Consider the following 10,949-nt stretch of genomic DNA (forward strand, 5'->3'; position numbering starts at 1 on the left):
TGAATTTCCTGCAGACGATACTAAAGTGAATGCATTTCTTCAAGACCTTTGTAACCCTGTTATTGATTCGAATACTGCCATGCAACTGGACTCCCCACTCTCTCTTGAAGAAATTTGAAATTCAGTTAAAACTATGCAGTGTAACAAAGTTCCTGGCCCGGACGGGTTCCAATTGAATCGTTTAAAGCATCTATTGGAAAATTAGCTCCATTGCTTTTATCTGTGTTCAACGAATCTTTGGAATGTGGGTCTTTGCCTCCAACTCTGACACAAGCCACTATAGCTCTGCTTCTAAAGGAGGGTAAGGATCCGTCCTCCTGTGGTTCTTATAGGCCGCTGTCTCTGCTTAATGCAGATGTAAAGGTGTTGGTAAAAGTAATGGCATCTCGTTTAGAGAACGTTATCCCTTATATCTGAAGAGCAAAATGGTTTTATAAAAGGGACATTAGTTGTTTTTCAATACCCGTACGCTCTTTAAATTATTCAAAGCATTCGGCTGAGATTGTGATTTCTTTAGATGCTGAAAAAGCATTTGATAGGGTTGAGTGGGTTCAATCCACATCAGAGAGGAATGATATCTAAGATTTATGATTTTATTCTGGCGTTAGGTAGTGAGGCGAGTACCAAAATTAAGAATGCGTGGGAAATGGAGTTAGGAGTACAGATAAGTGAGGAGTGTTGGGAACGTGCTATAGGGAGGATACAGTCTACCACTTCTTGTGCTCGTCTTGGACTCATCCAGTTCAAAGTTTTACACAGAATCCATTTGTCTAAGTCGAGACTTTCTGTAATATATCCAGAAGTAGAGGACAAGTGTGATAAATGCCATGGCTCTCCCTGTCATCTTGGCCATATGTTTTTCTTCTGCCCTGATCTCCATGGTTTTTGGACTGGTTTCTTTACTGTCATGTCCACTATTCTCAGAGTAGATTTAAAACCTTGCCCATTCATTACTATATTTGGGATTCCTGATGCCTCAGTTCCATTACGCTCTGTACAAAAAGATATCACTTTCACATCCCTAATAGCAAGACGTTCCTGCAGCTGGTTCATGTAAATAACTCATACAGTCAGGCAGGTGTTCATTGTTTAAAGAAACCTTTTATTTAACAAAAAAAAACAAAAAAACAAAAATCGGCTCCTCAATCTTCCACCTCCTTAAGAAAACACACAGACGAAATAAAAAAATAAAAAAATTAAAAAATCACACGCTGCAAGGACACAGCCAGTCTGCACGTTAAACGCAGTCAGTGAAACCGGTTCATAATGAATGTATAGAGAGAGAGAGAGACAGAGAATAAGAGTGAATAAGTTCAGACGTTACTTTAACGCATCTGTGATCTGAGTGCCTTGACCTCGGACATGATCTGCCTGGCGAGGTAGGAAGCGTGAGGTTAAACGCTGTGACTGTAAATAAACACTGAAACAGGTGTTGACTCCTGCACTTACCACATGCGCAGAAACTCCGGCAAGAGCCTAAGGATCCTCCTGATCCGAGCCAAACGTATCCTCCACTGAGCTCTCAACACCTACAGGAACACAGGTCTTTTAAACTCACGCACTTCGTTGTACATCTAAACCGTTATCCATGGACTGAACACACACTCTCCCCAAACAATATAAACACAGTAAAATAAAACTCAAGTGATCGAGTCACTGATGAATCGTTAGCAGAGTGGTTGAACGTAGTTTAAAAAAAATAGACAAGTTTTAATTAGATGGATTGTGCATCCTTACCGCCGGGTCTGGAGCTGCAGCCTGTTGGCCGTGCCCTATGTCACGGTATGGCGCATTTCCTTCACCCTGTCCTTCTTCTCGGCTGCACGTGAAGCGTGAGTTAAACGCTGTGACTATAAATAAACACTGATAAACAGGTGTTGACTTACCCTATGCACTGAATTTCCAGCCTTAGACTATTGATCCAAGCGATCAGAGCCGCACGTCTCGCCCGCTGAGCTGCCAACAACTACAGGAACACACGGGTCTTTTAAACTCATGCACTTCGTTTTACATCTCCATCAGAAGATGCAGTAGGCCTAATCAAAGGCCAGATAGGTCATCTAGTCCAGATACCTTGTTGCACCATTGACTGAACAAACAAGTAAACAAATAAATAATATTTTATATTCATTTCAGATCTGTTGCACTTTTATTATTATTAAATTATTCAACTGTTGGTTAAAGGCGCAAAAAAAGGAATCCACAATGCAATTAATAATTAACCAATTTAAATCTAATACAATTATTTTCTAGTATTTCCCCCCAGAAGTTTATGTAAATATAAATAAAAGCTTCTCATTGTTGCCAGATTGAACAACCGAGTGCAATTTGAAACATTTTTTTTTCTTCTGTGCATAATTAGTTCATTATGAATTTGGTCACAGTTTGCTATGATTTATTACTAAAATATATTTATATATTTATTACTAAAATAAAAAAGGAAATCTAGTAGGCAATAATGTCAATAATTAATACATTTAAATCGAATAAAACTATTTTAGTATTTTCCTCCAGATATTGTACACTTTATAAAAAAAAAAGGGAAAAAAAAGTATAATAGACAAAGAAAAACACAGCTTCTCATTGTTGCCAGATTGAGACTGAATGCAAATTACATATAAATAATTTTACTAGCTCATTATTTGGTTACACTTTGTTCTGATTTATTCCCAAAATGGAAATTATAATTTCCCTGCTGAACAAAATCAATCACAACAGAAACCCTCATAGAATCTGTAATGTCCCTGTAGGTCTACTGGTAATTTGTTGCTTTGGTGGCATGTTATGTTTAGTGGATACCATTAAGAACCAGTAATGGTACTGGTTTTAATGGTTAACAAATTAACACGCATTCTCCGTTTTTTGATCACACAATGCGGATTCTCTAATGACAGAAGTGCGATTAAAGAAAATGACCACATCCTCAATCCTTACATCATCAATCAGCATGATCCGGGGTTGTGTAGAAAGCGGGCTTGTATGAACACAGGTGTGTGTGTGTAGTGAGTGGGGGCCACGCTGCTGAAGCGCACTTTGACTCACGATGAAGTCGTACCTGACAAATCAAGCCGTCAGCGTTTAAAACACACCGAACGCAACCTGAAGCTGTGATCAGAAAGACTACCAGAGAAAGAGAAAAAGATGGATGAACTATGCCTGAACACACCACTCGGGTCACGTGACTTCGGCGTCGATGACTGTTCCGGGAGGAGGGTTGCTCAGTCAACGATTTTCATTATCGATTATCATCAACTATTATGGATTAGTTGTTGCAGCTCTATTTGCAACACATTATACTAAGAATTGTGTGGTATTTGAAGATGTTTGTTCAAGGTAATGCAGTTAATACCCATTGCAGTTCTTTATACTTCGTGGTTATTACTCAGATTATAAATGTATTTGAGTGAGGACATTTATCACCTGTGTGCTTTTTCTGCATTGTTATTAGCATATGTATTGTATGATTTAGTAAAATAATCATTAGCCATTACGTTGTTATTCTGATTACTCTGGGTGTGTGTGTGAGTGAGTTCATGCTCTTGGGTGTGTGTGCTGTGTGCTGCACTTCCTCTTTTTGGTCAGGCCCTACGCCTTGCTGTAGTTAACTTTTAAGAGACATTGTCTATAAGGAAGAGAGCGTGACTCTGTTCTTTCCCTTATTCTCAATAAATTCTCATTCTCCATATTTTATTGCCCTTGTGTTTTATTTCTATCAAAAATCTTCTCCAACACTGATAACGATCGGTCTGATAAGACCTGAGCCAGGAGAAGACCGTTCCCTTAATGCCAACAACATTTTCTAATCTATCTAGCGCGGAGGTGTTAAACTTTTTCCTGTGAAGGGCCAAGTTTGGCCCGCAGGCCCTAGTTTGGGCACCTCTGATCTAGCGTGTAGCGGAGCATTGATTCGGTCGCCTGATTGAGTTCTGTTGGATCAGATGGTGATCCAAATCTAACTGATGTCTGTGCGAGGTTATTGATGAAGCTCGGTGCAGTAGCTGATGTGAAAGTACATTTCGTGCGGTGGCGAGGTGGAAATATGATCCATATGTATCATGAACGAGATAATGATTGGACAACTTCAGACTGTGGAAGTGTTACAATATTTTCTATATTTAATCCGTACGTATGAGGTCAAGAGTGTGGCCACCATTATGAGTAGGCCCGATTACGTTATGATTGACCTCTACTGAATCTAAGATGGACACAGCCGCTGTTCTCAGAGGGTCTTCTGGGTTATCAAAATGAATATTAAAATCACCGACGATTAATGCTTTATCTACAGACACAACCAGGTTTGAGATAAAGTCTGCAAATTCACTAAGAAATTCAGTATATGGCCCTGGGGGCCTGTAAATAATAATTAGAGGAATTGACTTATTTTTTGTGGCTACATAAGTTATACTGGTATAAAGAATTTCAAAAGAATTAAATTTATGACTAGGTTTTGGTGTGACGCCTAGATTTTGACTATGGATGAGACCAACACCTCCTCCTCTACCAGTTGAATGAGGCTGATGTACATAACTGTATCCAGGAGGACTGGCTTCATTTAATGCTATGTACTCGTTTGGTTTAATCCAAGTTTCCGTTAAACACATTAAATTACATTCCTGATCAGTAATGATGTCGTTAACATTAAGAGCCTTAGACGCAAGAGATCTAATGTTTAATAGTCCTAGCTTCAGATTAAAGGTGCTGGATGTGCATTCAGTATGATCTAATTTTAGGTTAATTAGGTTACTAAAACAAACATTCTGAAATTGTGTATGTATTTGTATAGCTCGGGGAACAGACACCGTCTCTATAGTATGTACTACAGGTGTTGGACTATTAATTGAACATTGCTTATGATGAACGTTGTTATTGTAGAAGATGTGCTTACGGTAGACAGTCACTTGGTGTGTAGCGTCTTGGAGATGTTGTCAGACAGCAGTTCCGCTCCGAGGCTGCTGGGGTGCAGGCCATCAGGACGAAACAACCTAGGACGCTCCCAGAACAGATTCCAGTTATTAACAAACAGCAGATTCTCTTCATTACACTGTGAGGGAAATTACTCATTTTTACTTTGAAATAGTTTTGTTCTTGTTCTGTTTCATTCTCATGTGAGGATAACGACTCAGAAGGCCATGTGATGTCACTGAGATCAGAATGTTTATCTGCTTACAGAGACAGAAACGTTCTTCTGTTCAAGGTTCGTCTAAACATCATCTAAGATCCTAAAACAAAGCCTGTTTGAACTGCCTCAAACTGCTTCTTATCGGTACACAGAATGATGTCATGCTCTGCGTTTCATATATATAGTAGTGGTTTAGTACAAGGACTTCAGAGCGCTCTCATTATTCTGTCCTGCTTTATTCTATCCTGTATTAACCATCTTTCTGTAATAAACCTTTTTACCTTCAGAGGACGAGTCTGTGAGTGTTGTCTAATTTCCACGACAGGAACAACGCACTACAATGCACACAATGAACACCTAAAGCCCTGTTCACACGGGGACGGTTCAAAACGGTCTGTTTAACGCCCCCTGTCGCTGTCAATGAGTTTTCACACTCGGGCATAAACACGTGGCGGAAAAGCAGCAAAAACTGGCCGCCCAATGAGATTCGCGCTTTTGTTCACATGCCGGAGCCGGTGAAGTTACATAAAAGTACCACTTGATGGCGCTCAAGTACAACACTGTCTTATAGACGAAGAAGCTGAACAAGAAGACGCAAGCACCCGCCATTTTAGTGAGCAAATATGTGCATAAGTGACCTATCAAAAGTCAAGTTATTGAATTTAGTAAAGGCACATGCAAGCCCTTCTGCTCTATATGTACATTTTACACAATCTCCCACAGAAAATAATCTATCTTTTAAAACAAATAACTACTAATTACAGATTTAAATATAATAAATGTTGTTTTTATAATTATTATTATTTAAATATAATAAACGTTTTTTTCGTTTGGATGTTTTTTGTTTGGAGAGCAGAAATGAGAAATGCTAACTCTCCAAACACTCGTTTTTAGAGGAAAAGCCAAACATACACATAGATTTGAACTGATATTAAAGTGTAAAGTTCAAACAAATAGATAAATAAAACCATTGAGCAGTACCTTCTAACCCCCTGCAGAAAGATGGCGGTGACTCTCCAGATGAGCAGTAAACACCATTAACACTCTTCTTCCTTGCTTTTTTTTTCTACCCAGCTGCTCCTCTTCTTCTTCTGTGCCGAATTGTACATTACCGCCACCTAGGGATCAGGTGTTGCAATGATGATTGAGGAAGTGCCCCCCCCAATTTTCACCACGCATGCGCAGTGCAAATTGGGCAGGTGATCGTGGACAGACGATTCCACTGGGTCTGTACCGCGCATGCGTTCACATTTTACAGACGCATGCGCAAACAGCATCAGGATCCAGGATTGTAACATAAGACACTGTAACATGACCTTTTTTTTTTTACCCCTTTTAATTAAATCTTTAAAAAAAGATTAATAATTAAACAAAAGTATGTTATTATAAATAGCATGGTAGAGTATGATAGACTACAATTACATTTATACAATATAATAACATACAATTCCCTGTGTAGGTTGTTGCTATAGAAACGATAAAGTATTAGAGCATGTTCTGGAGAATTCGAAGGCGGTGTGGTATAAAGTGAATCAGCAATAAAGTTCTCAGCTTGAGTTGTTTTGTTTGCGTGTAAAGTATACAGACAGTAGATATTTCATTGAGATTATGTTAATGAAAAGGCTGTGCCTATTGCATAGGATTGTTGTGATTGTCGTGCAGCTCTTGTAAGATGTGGTAAGGAAATCTGTGAAATACAAACACAAAGAAGTGGTGGTTGCTTCGGATTAAGAAAAAAAAAATCTGCCAAATTGATACGAATGTAATATAAACAACAAATGTTTGTGATGCCTGTGAAAGTCTTTCAAAAGTGAATCTGTAGGTAGTTTCCCTTCTGAAGACTGGAGCGAGTAAACACTCCTCAGGCACTGCAGAGTTTTTGTGGAGTGTGTGTACATTTTTGGAAAGTGTGCCCTCTAGTAGCTCACGGGTTTCTCCCTTTCTCAGATTGTTTGCAGTTACTCCGGTGTAAACTATAACACGTTAAAGACTTAACGATCCTTGCTATTCAGTAGACGTGTGCCAATAATCAATTCCTCAACGTATCACACTGTTTAACACGCACAATAAAAACTTTTAAAAATCATCAATACTCCTGCTTTCAGTTCAGAAAGAGGCTGTCTCCATAGCAGCGGTGGAAGATTACGGCAAAAAGATATCACGTGTGTGTGTGTGTGTGTGATAAAATTATTACCTAACTTGGAATAAAAATAAGTTGGAATGAACTGAATGTAGAAATACTTGGTCTAGCATTAGTGCCATGTTTGCATATCTGATTATTAAACTTTGATTTAAGACTTTTGGCACTTCCAAAATGAAATTAAACAAAATCCAGACACGTAAAAAAAATCCACTGGTATAAAATAGCTCAAATAAAAACATAGTGTATAGTCAATTAATTTAAAAACAAAACCACGATCTGACTGGCTCAAAATTATGAAACAAACATCACTTATTATGAAATTCACAGTTGTGCCTAGTTTTAGTTGCTCCCTAACGACACCATACCGACTTAAAACTGGCTAAATTCATTCAAATAACGAGAAGATATTATTATAATCGCTACTACCTAGGCAGCATTTTTTAATTTGTTTTTCAAGCTGAGCTTCTAAGTAATTGTCCCATATGTAAAGTTAAGGAAAAAGTCCACAATGTCACGTGTCAATCTACTAAATAGATTTTTAAAAGTTTTGCGCTGTTCGATATAATGTACCATATACATTAGCGATATGAAAACTGAATATTCGCACACACCCCCTGTGCAGTTCTAACCAATCCCATTAATGTACAAACATAAAATGGTTAAAATGACCTCACATGAGCCAAATGAGAGAGTAACAGAAACACAGACAGCAGACTCAAAGGAAGGGCCTCAAATGTAAAGCCTTGAACTCAGAGCCTCAGACGGACCACCCCCACACCTCAGACGTGCACAGCCACACACGTAGATCCTCAGACGCAGAGCCACAGATGTACAGTCCTAGACAAACAGCCTCAGAGGGAGATCCTCAGATGTACAGCCACAGATGTACAGCTTCGGATATACAGCCTCAGATGCAGAGACTCGGACATAGAACCTCAGAGGTAGAGCCACAGATGCAGAGCTTTCAGAGGTAGATCCTCAGATGAGCAGCCTCAGATGTAAAAACCTCAGAACCTCACATTCTGCTCTGGATTTGAGAGTTAAGAGCTGGTCCTACAGTAGCGTGACTCTCCACTTCCCATCAGATTTATGGACACGCATGTCAAAGTTCCAGTAATGTATTTTGTTTGGTCCCATAAGGCGAGTCAGAGTGTAAATCTACGTTACTGAAGTACACTAGTGACTGTAACTCGTCTGATGCTAGGTACGATTCGTTAGCCATTCTCTACGCCATCCATTAATGTGAAGGAAAACTGATTAGACCATTAGGGTTCATTAGGGTGGTGGAGCATTCTCAGCACCGCAGTGACACTAAGATGGCAGCTGAGGATACAGTATTTTCCTGGGATTTTCTCTGACTCTCCACTGACCCTTAATTGACCTGTAGGGAATAATGAAATACAATTTTGCAAATTTGCAACATACACCCCCCCCCCCCCCATTACAGTCAAGGCATGTTTGGTGTCTGACTTTCAAGTGAAAAACTAAAGAAACAAAAACCAGAAACCAAACACATCTTGGCTGCCTCTGGGGTGAATTGTGTAAATTTGATCTGAAGACAAATCATTTGTTTAAGAGTGATTAAATGCGTAAATTGTCACAGGTTAAGAACCAACATGGGTTATGCAAAAACCAAACCCCTGCTCTAACTCAAATTAGCTAAAAATAATAAAAAAATTAAATATAAAAAGTAAAAATAATGTAAATATTTCTCCACTTCCTGTTCCTCCTAACCACCAGGTAGCGACAGTGAGCGAGTTACAAGTACGTGTCCTCTGAGCTGTTAATGCTCTGTCTGGAGTTGTGCAGAGCGTTGTTTTTGTACTCGGGAGCAGCAGGCGAGTCGTGGGTGGCAGGTGCGTTGTGCGTAAGCAGAGGGCTTGAGTCTGTAGATGGATCCAAAATGGTGGCTGAGTTTTCTGTATTATTAGGGAGCTCATCATGGTCAGGTTCTCTGGATTGGACAGGAGGACATTTCAGCAGGTGAGGACGCCACGCTGAAGGTGATCCGTGTACAGGAGCAGTTAGGAGGGATAGATGTTGCAGAGGGATAGATTCCGCCGGTTTCTTATCGATGGAGGAGTTCGAGGACGATGCACGAGTCGCTCTGTAGAAGTGCTCGTCTCTTTGACCTGATTTTCCTGCATTGTAGGGGGCCATGGTGGATGTGATGGTGGATTTGGAAGTACAAGATTTAGATTTTCCTGGTTCAGAAGCTGTATGTCCAATATCTGACTAGGTTTAGACTCGCCAGGTAGAGTGTAGGGGTTAGGAATGAGGGCTTGGTTTTTCTTCAGGCTCCCTCTCTTCTTCCTGAGGTTCAGCTCGGACTTTTCCTCAGGGATCGATGGGTACTGGACCATAACGGTGGGTTTCTGGCAGAGGTCTTGGTGTGTATGAGGCTCGGTGGCCATGATGGCGCGAGCACTGTGCATTCTCTGAGGGAGTTTGCGACCGGGCTCGCCGCACTTCTTCTTCCAGCGCTTCAGCTGCGTGCGTTGCTCACGTTCCACGTCCTGTGCCGATACCTGCAACTCCAGAACCTACAGCAAAAAGTGTGTGTTTGTGTCTGACCGTCACACAGGAACATGTCCCACACTCGGAGGATTGAGGCCCAGGGCAGAGTTCTGGAGAAGGCGCACATGAACCATTCCATCATGTAGAGCACCGGCTCGATCTTGTGCTTGTCCAGGTGCCGATACGCCACAGGACACACTCGCTTCAACAGCGCATGCAGGATCTCTCCGTCCAGCTGAACCGCCTCCTGCACACATAACGGTTCACAATAAGCGATATAACTTGCTGTTAAAAACACAAAACAACTGTTCTCTTACACAGAGAAGCCCTGTTTATAATAATACACTGCAGTGCAGAAATCTGGGAGGAAGAAATAAAACACGTAAAATTGCACCTGAGAAATAAGATTACAAAACAAAACTACAGCTCACACTAAAATACATAAACACACACTCACAATAATATAGAACGTTAAACCTTAAAGAAAAAACTAAGCAAAACTGCCTCATGAACACAGCAACACATAGACACAAACACAAGATGGCGGTGTTGAGTCGCCTCGTACAGCGGAGCAGGGTGGGGTTTGTAGCTCCGATATATAATTTCTAACAGACCGTATGATCTGTGTGGCGTTACAAAACTAAATTACCGAGTGCGAATGTTTCCTCTACAACTTCAGACTGAACTGAACTACATTCGCTTCAGTCAGATTTCAGTTTTTCACTTTTTCACACCTTTTCCATACCTTTTCCATTCTCTCCTGCTCACTGCTGTAGAGGAACGTACCAAACAGGCAGCTGTAGGGGCGATCCAGGATGGGGATGAGAAAAAGCTCTTTGAACTCCGAAGCAGAAGGAAACTGAAAAAAAGAACACAAACACTGGGTTTAACAGTGTATAGTAAGATGCTTAAATGTGGATCTGCACAATAACGCCTGAACAGATAATCAGTCTTTTGTTCAGTACGGAAATTATATTTATTTCTTACAATTAGAGTCCTCTTCAAAAGTATTGGAACATCAAGGCCAATTCTATTGCTTTTGCTATATACTGAAGACATTTGGGTTTGAGATAAAAGACGAATATGAGACGATAGATCAGAATTTCAGCTTTCGTTTCCTCATATTTACATCTAGACGTGTTAAACAGATTAAAACATGGCAGCTTTTTT

At 40.2% G+C, this 10,949-nt stretch overlaps 1 long non-coding RNA gene across 1 annotated transcript; it reads right to left on the bottom strand.

The window, feature by feature from the left end:
* Positions 1–756: 756 nt before the first annotated feature.
* LOC128604814 (uncharacterized) lies at positions 757–6,429 on the bottom strand. Its single transcript, XR_008385313.1, has 3 exons — positions 6,101–6,429; positions 4,886–4,982; positions 757–2,089 (listed from the first exon to the last, which is right to left on the bottom strand). It is a non-coding gene; the product is annotated as an uncharacterized LOC128604814 (long non-coding RNA).
* Between the last annotated feature and the right edge of the window lie 4,520 nt (positions 6,430–10,949).

This window comes from Ictalurus furcatus, unplaced genomic scaffold, assembly GCF_023375685.1.
Source record: "Ictalurus furcatus strain D&B unplaced genomic scaffold, Billie_1.0 scf3, whole genome shotgun sequence".
NCBI lineage: Eukaryota > Metazoa > Chordata > Actinopteri > Siluriformes > Ictaluridae > Ictalurus > Ictalurus furcatus.